This window comes from Phoenix dactylifera, chromosome 4 (assembly GCF_051530095.1).
Source record: "Phoenix dactylifera cultivar Ajwa chromosome 4, Ajwa_hap1_PhDact_Kaust_v1.1, whole genome shotgun sequence".
NCBI classification, from domain to species: domain Eukaryota; kingdom Viridiplantae; phylum Streptophyta; class Magnoliopsida; order Arecales; family Arecaceae; genus Phoenix; species Phoenix dactylifera.
Window position 1 is genome coordinate 34,669,510 of NC_143193.1, and position 9,710 is coordinate 34,679,219.

At 49.4% G+C, this 9,710-nt stretch overlaps 26 non-coding genes and 1 pseudogene across 26 annotated transcripts; all 27 read right to left on the reverse strand.

The window, feature by feature from the left end:
* Positions 1 to 65: 65 nt before the first annotated feature.
* On the reverse strand, positions 66 to 184 carry LOC149756374 (5S ribosomal RNA). Its single transcript, XR_016406558.1, has one exon. It is a non-coding gene; the product is annotated as a 5S ribosomal RNA (ribosomal RNA).
* Positions 185 to 430: 246 nt separating this feature from the next.
* On the reverse strand, positions 431 to 549 carry LOC149756375 (5S ribosomal RNA). The gene has a single exon (XR_016405115.1). It is a non-coding gene; the product is annotated as a 5S ribosomal RNA (ribosomal RNA).
* A 245-nt stretch (positions 550 to 794) lies between these two features.
* LOC149756376 (5S ribosomal RNA) lies at positions 795 to 913 on the reverse strand. The gene has a single exon (XR_016413035.1). It is a non-coding gene; the product is annotated as a 5S ribosomal RNA (ribosomal RNA).
* A 248-nt stretch (positions 914 to 1,161) lies between these two features.
* LOC149756377 (5S ribosomal RNA) lies at positions 1,162 to 1,280 on the reverse strand. Its single transcript, XR_016401747.1, has one exon. It is a non-coding gene; the product is annotated as a 5S ribosomal RNA (ribosomal RNA).
* A 246-nt stretch (positions 1,281 to 1,526) lies between these two features.
* LOC149756378 (5S ribosomal RNA) lies at positions 1,527 to 1,645 on the reverse strand. Its single transcript, XR_016402109.1, has one exon. It is a non-coding gene; the product is annotated as a 5S ribosomal RNA (ribosomal RNA).
* A 246-nt stretch (positions 1,646 to 1,891) lies between these two features.
* On the reverse strand, positions 1,892 to 2,010 carry LOC149756379 (5S ribosomal RNA). The gene has a single exon (XR_016405865.1). It is a non-coding gene; the product is annotated as a 5S ribosomal RNA (ribosomal RNA).
* A 246-nt stretch (positions 2,011 to 2,256) lies between these two features.
* Positions 2,257 to 2,375, reverse strand: LOC149756380 (5S ribosomal RNA). Its single transcript, XR_016406559.1, has one exon. It is a non-coding gene; the product is annotated as a 5S ribosomal RNA (ribosomal RNA).
* Positions 2,376 to 2,621: 246 nt separating this feature from the next.
* On the reverse strand, positions 2,622 to 2,740 carry LOC149756381 (5S ribosomal RNA). The gene has a single exon (XR_016404232.1). It is a non-coding gene; the product is annotated as a 5S ribosomal RNA (ribosomal RNA).
* A 245-nt stretch (positions 2,741 to 2,985) lies between these two features.
* LOC149756382 (5S ribosomal RNA) lies at positions 2,986 to 3,104 on the reverse strand. The gene has a single exon (XR_016413036.1). It is a non-coding gene; the product is annotated as a 5S ribosomal RNA (ribosomal RNA).
* A 248-nt stretch (positions 3,105 to 3,352) lies between these two features.
* On the reverse strand, positions 3,353 to 3,471 carry LOC149756383 (5S ribosomal RNA). Its single transcript, XR_016401748.1, has one exon. It is a non-coding gene; the product is annotated as a 5S ribosomal RNA (ribosomal RNA).
* Positions 3,472 to 3,717: 246 nt separating this feature from the next.
* On the reverse strand, positions 3,718 to 3,836 carry LOC149756384 (5S ribosomal RNA). The gene has a single exon (XR_016405472.1). It is a non-coding gene; the product is annotated as a 5S ribosomal RNA (ribosomal RNA).
* A 247-nt stretch (positions 3,837 to 4,083) lies between these two features.
* LOC149756385 (5S ribosomal RNA) lies at positions 4,084 to 4,202 on the reverse strand. The gene has a single exon (XR_016406907.1). It is a non-coding gene; the product is annotated as a 5S ribosomal RNA (ribosomal RNA).
* A 248-nt stretch (positions 4,203 to 4,450) lies between these two features.
* Positions 4,451 to 4,569, reverse strand: LOC149756386 (5S ribosomal RNA). The gene has a single exon (XR_016401749.1). It is a non-coding gene; the product is annotated as a 5S ribosomal RNA (ribosomal RNA).
* Positions 4,570 to 4,815: 246 nt separating this feature from the next.
* LOC149756387 (5S ribosomal RNA) lies at positions 4,816 to 4,934 on the reverse strand. The gene has a single exon (XR_016404233.1). It is a non-coding gene; the product is annotated as a 5S ribosomal RNA (ribosomal RNA).
* Positions 4,935 to 5,180: 246 nt separating this feature from the next.
* Positions 5,181 to 5,299, reverse strand: LOC149756388 (5S ribosomal RNA). Its single transcript, XR_016412413.1, has one exon. It is a non-coding gene; the product is annotated as a 5S ribosomal RNA (ribosomal RNA).
* Positions 5,300 to 5,547: 248 nt separating this feature from the next.
* LOC149756389 (5S ribosomal RNA) lies at positions 5,548 to 5,666 on the reverse strand. The gene has a single exon (XR_016401750.1). It is a non-coding gene; the product is annotated as a 5S ribosomal RNA (ribosomal RNA).
* Positions 5,667 to 5,912: 246 nt separating this feature from the next.
* Positions 5,913 to 6,031, reverse strand: LOC149756390 (5S ribosomal RNA). The gene has a single exon (XR_016408205.1). It is a non-coding gene; the product is annotated as a 5S ribosomal RNA (ribosomal RNA).
* Positions 6,032 to 6,279: 248 nt separating this feature from the next.
* LOC149756391 (5S ribosomal RNA) lies at positions 6,280 to 6,398 on the reverse strand. Its single transcript, XR_016402329.1, has one exon. It is a non-coding gene; the product is annotated as a 5S ribosomal RNA (ribosomal RNA).
* Positions 6,399 to 6,644: 246 nt separating this feature from the next.
* Positions 6,645 to 6,763, reverse strand: LOC149756392 (5S ribosomal RNA). Its single transcript, XR_016405312.1, has one exon. It is a non-coding gene; the product is annotated as a 5S ribosomal RNA (ribosomal RNA).
* A 246-nt stretch (positions 6,764 to 7,009) lies between these two features.
* Positions 7,010 to 7,128, reverse strand: LOC149756393 (5S ribosomal RNA; annotated as a pseudogene).
* Positions 7,129 to 7,374: 246 nt separating this feature from the next.
* Positions 7,375 to 7,493, reverse strand: LOC149756394 (5S ribosomal RNA). The gene has a single exon (XR_016404234.1). It is a non-coding gene; the product is annotated as a 5S ribosomal RNA (ribosomal RNA).
* A 245-nt stretch (positions 7,494 to 7,738) lies between these two features.
* On the reverse strand, positions 7,739 to 7,857 carry LOC149756395 (5S ribosomal RNA). The gene has a single exon (XR_016413037.1). It is a non-coding gene; the product is annotated as a 5S ribosomal RNA (ribosomal RNA).
* A 248-nt stretch (positions 7,858 to 8,105) lies between these two features.
* LOC149756396 (5S ribosomal RNA) lies at positions 8,106 to 8,224 on the reverse strand. The gene has a single exon (XR_016401751.1). It is a non-coding gene; the product is annotated as a 5S ribosomal RNA (ribosomal RNA).
* Positions 8,225 to 8,470: 246 nt separating this feature from the next.
* Positions 8,471 to 8,589, reverse strand: LOC149756397 (5S ribosomal RNA). Its single transcript, XR_016402110.1, has one exon. It is a non-coding gene; the product is annotated as a 5S ribosomal RNA (ribosomal RNA).
* A 246-nt stretch (positions 8,590 to 8,835) lies between these two features.
* Positions 8,836 to 8,954, reverse strand: LOC149756398 (5S ribosomal RNA). The gene has a single exon (XR_016405866.1). It is a non-coding gene; the product is annotated as a 5S ribosomal RNA (ribosomal RNA).
* A 246-nt stretch (positions 8,955 to 9,200) lies between these two features.
* Positions 9,201 to 9,319, reverse strand: LOC149756399 (5S ribosomal RNA). Its single transcript, XR_016406560.1, has one exon. It is a non-coding gene; the product is annotated as a 5S ribosomal RNA (ribosomal RNA).
* A 246-nt stretch (positions 9,320 to 9,565) lies between these two features.
* Positions 9,566 to 9,684, reverse strand: LOC149756400 (5S ribosomal RNA). The gene has a single exon (XR_016404235.1). It is a non-coding gene; the product is annotated as a 5S ribosomal RNA (ribosomal RNA).
* Positions 9,685 to 9,710: the final 26 nt, after the last annotated feature.

Consider the following 9,710-nt stretch of genomic DNA (forward strand, 5'->3'; position numbering starts at 1 on the left):
AGCCAAAAGCCAAAAAATTAAAAATAAATATTATCAAAAAATAAAAAAGCGGGCAAAAAATAAAAAGGGTGCAACACGAGGACTTCCCAGGGGGTCACCCATCCTAGTACTTCTCTCGCCCAAGCACGCTTAACTGCGGAGTTATGATGGGATCCGGTGCATTAGTGCTGGTATGATCGCACCCATGGCATGCCCTTCGAAACTCCCTTTTATGACAAAGCAGCAGACCGCGACGGCCCGAGACATTCGCGCTGCCGGGGCCGTTCTGGCGTAGGATTCAACGCGCTGTTCCGCTATGCGGCATGGCACCGCCCGTCTCCGGACTCAGTTTATTTTCGGGAAAAAAAAATTATCCGAAGAGGAAAAGCCAAAAGCCGAAAAATTAAAAATAAATATTATCAAAAAATAAAAAAGCGGGCAAAAAATAAAAAGGGTGCAACACGAGGACTTCCCAGGGGGTCACCCATCCGAGTACTACTCTCGCCCAAGCACGCTTAACTGCGGAGTTCTGATCGGATCCGGTGCATTAGTGCTGGTATGATCGCACCCATGACATGCCCTTCGAAACTCCCTTTTATGACAAAGCAGCAGACCTCGACGGCCCGAGGCATTCGCGCTGCCGGGGCCGTTCTGGCGTAGGATTCAACGCGCCGTTCCGCTATGCGGCATGGCACCGCGAGTCTCCGGACTCAGTTTATTTTCGGGGGAAAAAATTATCCGAAGTGGAAAAGCCAAAAGCCAGAAAATTAAAAATAAATATTATCAAAAAATAAAAAAGCGGGCAAAAAATAAAAGGGGTGCAACACGAGGACTTCCCAGGGGGTCGCCCATCCTAGTACTACTCTCGCCCAAGCACGCTTAACTGCGGAGTTCTGATGGGATCCGGTGCATTAGTGCTGGTATGATCGCACCCATGACATGCCCATCGAAACTCCCTTTTATGACAAAGCAGCAGACCTCGACGGCCCGAGACATTCGCGCCGCCGGGGCCGTTCTGGCGTAGGATTCAACGCGCTGGTCCCGCTATGCGGCATGGCACCGCCAGTCTCCGGACTCAGTTTATTTTCGGAGGAAAAAAATTATCCGAAGAGGAAAAGCCAAAAGCCGAAAAATTAAAAATAAATATTATCAAAAAATAAAAAATTGGAGAAAAAAATAAAAAGGGTGCAACACGAGGACTTCCCCGGGGGTCACCCATCCTAGTACTACTCTCGCCCAAGCACGCTTAACTGCGGAGTTCTGATGGGATCCGGTGCATTAGTGCTGGTATGATCGCACCCATGACATGCCCTTCGAAACTCCCTTTTATGACAAAGCAGCAGACCTCGACGGCCCGAGACATTCGCGCTGCCGGGGCCGTTCTGGCATAGGATTCAACGCGCTGTTCCGCTATGCGGCATGGCACCGCGAGTCTCCGGACTCAGTTTATTTTCGGGGGAAAAAAATTATCCGAAGAGGAAAAGCCAAAAGCCAAAAAATTAAAAATAAATATTATCAAAAAATAAAAAAGCGGGCAAAAAATAAAAGGGGTGCAACACGAGGACTTCCTAGGGGGTCACCCATCCTAGTACTACTCTCGCCCAAGCACGCTTAACTGCGGAGTTCTGATGGGATCCGGTGCATTAGTGCTGGTATGATCGCACCCATGACATGCCCTTCGAAACTCCCTTTTATGACAATGCAGCAGACCTCGACGGCCCGAGACATTCGCGCTGCCGGGGCCGTTCTGGCGTAGGATTCAACGCGCTGTTCCGCTATGCGGCATGGCACCGCGAGTCTCCGGACTCAGTTTATTTTCGGGGGAAAAAAATTATCCGAAGAGGAAAAGCCAAAAGCCGAAAAATAAAAAATAAATGTTATCAAAAAATAAAAAAGCGGGCAAAAAATAAAAGGGGTGCAACACGAGGACTTTCCAGGGGGTCACCCATCCTAGTACTACTCTCGCCCAAGCACGCTTAACTGCAGAGTTCTGATGGGATCCGGTGCATTAGTGCTGGTATGATTGCACCCATGACATGCCCTTCAAAACTCCCTTTTATGACAAAGCAGCAGACCTCGACGGCCCGAGACATTCGCGCTGCCGGGGCCGTTCTGGCGTATGATTCAACGCGCTGTTCCGCTATGCGGCATGGCACCGCCAGTCTCCGGACTCAGTTTATTTTCGGGGGGAAAAAATTATCCGAAGAGGAAAAGCCAAAAGCCAAAAAATTAAAAATAAATATTATCAAAAAATAAAAAAGCGGGCAAAAAATAAAAAGGGTGCAACACGAGGACTTCCCAGGGGGTCACCCATCCTAGTACTTCTCTCGCCCAAGCACGCTTAACTGCGGAGTTATGATGGGATCCGGTGCATTAGTGCTGGTATGATCGCACCCATGGCATGCCCTTCGAAACTCCCTTTTATGACAAAGCAGCAGACCGCGACGGCCCGAGACATTCGCGCTGCCGGGGCCGTTCTGGCGTAGGATTCAACGCGCTGTTCCGCTATGCGGCATGGCACCGCCCGTCTCCGGACTCAGTTTATTTTCGGGAAAAAAAAATTATCCGAAGAGGAAAAGCCAAAAGCCGAAAAATTAAAAATAAATATTATCAAAAAATAAAAAAGCGGGCAAAAAATAAAAAGGGTGCAACACGAGGACTTCCCAGGGGGTCACCCATCCTAGTACTACTCTCGCCCAAGCACGCTTAACTGCGGAGTTCTGATCGGATCCGGTGCATTAGTGCTGGTATGATCGCACCCATGACATGCCCTTCGAAACTCCCTTTTATGACAAAGCAGCAGACCTCGACGGCCCGAGGCATTCGCGCTGCCGGGGCCGTTCTGGCGTAGGATTCAACGCGCCGTTCCGCTATGCGGCATGGCACCGCGAGTCTCCGGACTCAGTTTATTTTCGGGGGAAAAAATTATCCGAAGTGGAAAAGCCAAAAGCCAGAAAATTAAAAATAAATATTATCAAAAAATAAAAAAGCGGGCAAAAAATAAAAGGGGTGCAACACGAGGACTTCCCAGGGGGTCGCCCATCCTAGTACTACTCTCGCCCAAGCACGCTTAACTGCGGAGTTCTGATGGGATCCGGTGCATTAGTGCTGGTATGATCGCACCCATGACATGCCCATCGAAACTCCCTTTTATGACAAAGCAGCAGACCTCGACGGCCCGAGACATTCGCGCCGCCGGGGCCGTTCTGGCGTAGGATTCAACGCGCTGGTCCCGCTATGCGGCATGGCACCGCCAGTCTCCGGACTCAGTTTATTTTCGGAGGAAAAAAATTATCCGAAGAGGAAAAGCCAAAAGCCGAAAAATTAAAAATAAATATTATCAAAAAATAAAAAATTGGAGAAAAAAATAAAAAGGGTGCAACACGAGGACTTCCCCGGGGGTCACCCATCCTAGTACTACTCTCGCCCAAGCACGCTTAACTGCGGAGTTCTGATGGGATCCGGTGCATTAGTGCTGGTATGATCGCACCCATGACATGCCCTTCGAAACTCCCTTTTATGACAAAGCAGCAGACCTCGACGGCCCGAGACATTCGCGCTGCCGGGGCCGTTCTGGCATAGGATTCAACGCGCTGTTCCGCTATGCGGCATGGCACCGCGAGTCTCCGGACTCAGTTTATTTTCGGGGGAAAAAAATTATCCGAAGAGGAAAAGCCAAAAGCCAAAAAATTAAAAATAAATATTATCAAAAAATAAAAAAGCGGGCAAAAAATAAAAGGGGTGCAACACGAGGACTTCCCAGGGGGTCACCCATCCTAGTATTACTCTCGCCCAAGCACGCTTAACTGCAGAGTTCTGATGGGATCCGGTGCATTAGTGCTGGTATGATCGCACCCATGACATGCCCATCGAAACTCCCTTTTATGACAAAGCAGCAGACCTCGACGGCCCGAGACATTCGCGCCGCCGGGGCCGTTCTGGCGTAGGATTCAACGCGCTGGTCCCGCTATGCGGCATGGCACCGCCAGTCTCCGGACTCAGTTTATTTTCGGGGGAAAAAAATTATCCGAAGTGGAAAAGCCAAAAGCCAGAAAATTAAAAATAAATATTATCAAAAAATAAAAAAGCGGGCAAAAAATAAAAGGGGTGCAACACGAGGACTTCCCAGGGGGTCACCCATCCTAGTGCTACTCTCGCCCAAGCACGCTTAACTGCGGAGTTCTGATGGAATCCGGTGCATTAGTGCTGGTATGATCGCACCCATGACATGCCCATCGAAACTCCCTTTTATGACAAAGCAGCAGACCTCGACGGCCCGAGACATTCGCGCCGCCGGGGCCGTTCTGGCGTAGGATTCAACGCGCTGGTCCCGCTATGCGGCATGGCACCGCCAGTCTCCGGACTCAGTTTATTTTCGGAGGAAAAAAATTATCCGAAAAGGAAAAGCCAAAAGCCGAAAAATTAAAAATAAATATTATCAAAAAATAAAAAATTGGAGAAAAAAATAAAAAGGGTGCAACACGAGGACTTCCCCGGGGGTCACCCATCCTAGTACTACTCTCGCCCAAGCACGCTTAACTGCGGAGTTCTGATGGGATCCGGTGCATTAGTGCTGGTATGATCGCACCCATGACATGCCCTTCGAAACTCCCTTTTATGACAAAGCAGCAGACCTCGACGGCCCGAGACATTCGCGCTGCCGGGGCCGTTCTGGCGTAGGATTCAACGCGCTGTTCCGCTATGCGGCATGGCACCGCCAGTCTCCGGACTCAGTTTATTTTCGGGAAAAAAAAATTATCCGAAGAGGAAAAGCCAAAAGCCGAAAAATTAAAAATAAATATTATCAAAAAATAAAAAAGCGGGCAAAAAATAAAAAGGGTGCAACACGAGGACTTCCCAGGGGGTCACCCATCCTAGTACTACTCTCGCCCAAGCACGCTTAACTGCGGAGTTCTGATCGGATCCGGTGCATTAGTGCTGGTATGATCGCACCCATGACATGCCCTTCGAAACTCCCTTTTATGACAAAGCAGCAGACCTCGACGGCCCGAGGCATTCGCGCTGCCGGGGCCGTTCTGGCGTAGGATTCAACGCGCTGTTCCGCTATGCGGCATGGCACCGCGAGTCTCCGGACTCAGTTTATTTTCGGGGGAAAAAAATTATCCGAAGTGGAAAAGCCAAAAGCCGGAAAATTAAAAATAAATATTATCAAAAAATAAAAAAGCGGGCAAAAAATAAAAGGGGTGCAACACGAGGACTTCCCAGGGGGTCACCCATCCTAGTACTACTCTCGCCCAAGCACGCTTAACTGCGGAGTTCTGATGGGATCCGGTGCATTAGTGCTGGTATGATCGCACCCATGACATGCCCATCGAAACTCCCTTTTATGACAAAGCAGCAGACCTCGACGGCCCGAGACATTCGCGCCGCCGGGGCCGTTCTGGCGTAGGATTCAACGCGCTGGTCCCGCTATGCGGCATGGCACCGCCAGTCTCCGGACTCAGTTTATTTTCGGAGGAAAAAAATTATCCGAAGAGGAAAAGCCAAAAGCCGAAAAATTAAAAATAAATATTATCAAAAAATAAAAAATTGGAGAAAAAAATAAAGAGGGTGCAACACGAGGACTTCCCCGGGGGTCACCCATCCTAGTACTACTCTCGCCCAAGCACGCTTAACTGCGGAGTTCTGATGGGATCCGGTGCATTAGTGCTGGTATGATCGCACCCATGACATGCCCTTCGAAACTCCCTTTTATGACAAAGCAGCAGACCTCGACGGCCCGAGACATTCGCGCTGCCGGGGCCGTTCTGGCATAGGATTCAACGCGCTGTTCCGCTATGCGGCATGGCACCGCGAGTCTCCGGACTCAGTTTATTTTCGGGGGAAAAAAATTATCCGAAGAGGAAAAGCCAAAAGCCAAAAAATTAAAAATAAATATTATCAAAAAATAAAAAAGCGGGCAAAAAATAAAAGGGGTGCAACACGAGGACTTCCCAGGGGGTCACCCATCCTAGTATTACTCTCGCCCAAGCACGCTTAATTGCAGAGTTCTGATGGGATCCGGTGCATTAGTGCTGGTATGATCGCACCCATGACATGCCCATCGAAACTCCCTTTTATGACAAAGCAGCAGACCTCGACGGCCCGAGACATTCGCGCCGCCGGGGCCGTTCTGGCGTAGGATTCAACGCGCTGGTCCCGCTATGCGGCATGGCACCGCCAGTCCCCGGACTCAGTTTATTTTCGGGGAAAAAAAATTATCCGAAGAGGAAAAGCCAAAAGCCGAAAAATTAAAAATAAATATTATCAAAAAATAAAAAAGTGGAGAAAAAAATAAAAAGGGTGCAACACGAGGACTTCCTAGGGGGTCACCCATCCTAGTACTACTCTCGCCCAAGCACGCTTAACTGCGGAGTTCTGATGGGATCCGGTGCATTAGTGCTGGTATGATCGCACCCATGACATGCCCTTCGAAACTCCCTTTTATGACAATGCAGCAGACCTCGACGGCCCGAGACATTCGCGCTGCCGGGGCCGTTCTGGCGTAGGATTCAACGCGCTGTTCCGCTATGCGGCATGGCACCGCGAGTCTCCGGACTCAGTTTATTTTCGGGGGAAAAAAATTATCCGAAGAGGAAAAGCCAAAAGCCGAAAAATAAAAAATAAATGTTATCAAAAAATAAAAAAGCGGGCAAAAAATAAAAGGGGTGCAACACGAGGACTTTCCAGGGGGTCACCCATCCTAGTACTACTCTCGCCCAAGCACGCTTAACTGCAGAGTTCTGATGGGATCCGGTGCATTAGTGCTGGTATGATCGCACCCATGACATGCCCTTCAAAACTCCCTTTTATGACAAAGCAGCAGACCTCGACGGCCCGAGACATTCGCGCTGCCGGGGCCGTTCTGGCGTATGATTCAACGCGCTGTTCCGCTATGCGGCATGGCACCGCCAGTCTCCGGACTCAGTTTATTTTCGGGGGGAAAAAATTATCCGAAGAGGAAAAGCCAAAAGCCAAAAAATTAAAAATAAATATTATCAAAAAATAAAAAAGCGGGCAAAAAATAAAAAGGGTGCAACATGAGGACTTCCCAGGGGGTCACCCATCCTAGTACTTCTCTCGCCCAAGCACGCTTAACTGCGGAGTTATGATTGGATCCGGTGCATTAGTGCTGGTATGATCGCACCCATGGCATGCCCTTCGAAACTCCCTTTTATGACAAAGCAGCAGACCGCGACGGCCCGAGACATTCGCGCTGCCGGGGCCGTTCTGGCGTAGGATTCAACGCGCTGTTCCGCTATGCGGCATGGCACCGCCAGTCTCCGGACTCAGTTTATTTTCGGGAAAAAAAAATTATCCGAAGAGGAAAAGCCAAAAGCCGAAAAATTAAAAATAAATATTATCAAAAAATAAAAAAGCGGGCAAAAAATAAAAAGGGTGCAACACGAGGACTTCCCAGGGGGTCACCCATCCTAGTACTACTCTCGCCCAAGCACGCTTAACTGCGGAGTTCTGATCGGATCCGGTGCATTAGTGCTGGTATGATCGCACCCATGACATGCCCTTCGAAACTCCCTTTTATGACAAAGCAGCAGACCTCGACGGCCCGAGGCATTCGCGCTGCCGGGGCCGTTCTGGCGTAGGATTCAACGCGCCGTTCCGCTATGCGGCATGGCACCGCGAGTCTCCGGACTCAGTTTATTTTCGGGGGAAAAAATTATCCGAAGTGGAAAAGCCAAAAGCCGGAAAATTAAAAATAAATATTATCAAAAAATAAAAAAGCGGGCAAAAAATAAAAGGGGTGCAACACGAGGACTTCCCAGGGGGTCGCCCATCCTAGTACTACTCTCGCCCAAGCACGCTTAACTGCGGAGTTCTGATGGGATCCGGTGCATTAGTGCTGGTATGATCGCACCCATGACATGCCCATCGAAACTCCCTTTTATGACAAAGCAGCAGACCTCGACGGCCCGAGACATTCGCGCCGCCGGGGCCGTTCTGGCGTAGGATTCAACGCGCTGGTCCCGCTATGCGGCATGGCACCGCCAGTCTCCGGACTCAGTTTATTTTCGGAGGAAAAAAATTATCCGAAGAGGAAAAGCCAAAAGCCGAAAAATTAAAAATAAATATTATCAAAAAATAAAAAATTGGAGAAAAAAATAAAAAGGGTGCAACACGAGGACTTCCCCGGGGGTCACCCATCCTAGTACTACTCTCGCCCAAGCACGCTTAACTGCGGAGTTCTGATGGGATCCGGTGCATTAGTGCTGGTATGATCGCACCCATGACATGCCCTTCGAAACTCCCTTTTATGACAAAGCAGCAGACCTCGACGGCCCGAGACATTCGCGCTGCCGGGGCCGTTCTGGCATAGGATTCAACGCGCTGTTCCGCTATGCGGCATGGCACCGCGAGTCTCCGGACTCAGTTTATTTTCGGGGGAAAAAAATTATCCGAAGAGGAAAAGCCAAAAGCCAAAAAATTAAAAATAAATATTATCAAAAAATAAAAAAGCGGGCAAAAAATAAAAGGGGTGCAACACGAGGACTTCCTAGGGGGTCACCCATCCTAGTACTACTCTCGCCCAAGCACGCTTAACTGCGGAGTTCTGATGGGATCCGGTGCATTAGTGCTGGTATGATCGCACCCATGACATGCCCTTCGAAACTCCCTTTTATGACAATGCAGCAGACCTCGACGGCCCGAGACATTCGCGCTGCCGGGGCCGTTCTGGCGTAGGATTCAACGCGCTGTTCCGCTATGCGGCATGGCACCGCGAGTCTCCGGATTCAGTTTATTTTCGGGAGAAAAAAATTATCCGAAGAGGAAAAGCCAAAAGCCGAAAAATAAAAAATAAATGTTATCAAAAAATAAAAAAGCGGGCAAAAAATAAAAGGGGTGCAACACGAGGACTTTCCAGGGGGTCACCCATCCTAGTACTACTCTCGCCCAAGCACGCTTAACTGCAGAGTTCTGATGGGATCCGGTGCATTAGTGCTGGTATGATTGCACCCATGACATGCCCTTCAAAACTCCCTTTTATGACAAAGCAGCAGACCTCGACGGCCCGAGACATTCGCGCTGCCGGGGCCGTTCTGGCGTATGATTCAACGCGCTGTTCCGCTATGCGGCATGGCACCGCCAGTCTCCGGACTCAGTTTATTTTCGGGGGGAAAAAATTATCCGAAGAGGAAAAGCCAAAAGCCAAAAAATTAAAAATAAATATTATCAAAAAATAAAAAAGCGGGCAAAAAATAAAAAGGGTGCAACACGAGGACTTCCCAGGGGGTCACCCATCCTAGTACTTCTCTCGCCCAAGCACGCTTAACTGCGGAGTTATGATGGGATCCGGTGCATTAGTGCTGGTATGATCGCACCCATGGCATGCCCTTCGAAACTCCCTTTTATGACAAAGCAGCAGACCGCGACGGCCCGAGACATTCGCGCTGCCGGGGCCGTTCTGGCGTAGGATTCAACGCGCTGTTCCGCTATGCGGCATGGCACCGCCCGTCTCCGGACTCAGTTTATTTTCGGGAAAAAAAAATTATCCGAAGAGGAAAAGCCAAAAGCCGAAAAATTAAAAATAAATATTATCAAAAAATAAAAAAGCGGGCAAAAAATAAAAAGGGTGCAACACGAGGACTTCCCAGGGGGTCACCCATCCTAGTACTACTCTCGCCCAAGCACGCTTAACTGCGGAGTTCTGATCGGATCCGGTGCATTAGTGCTGGTATGATCGCACCCATGACATGCCCTTCGAAACTCCCTTT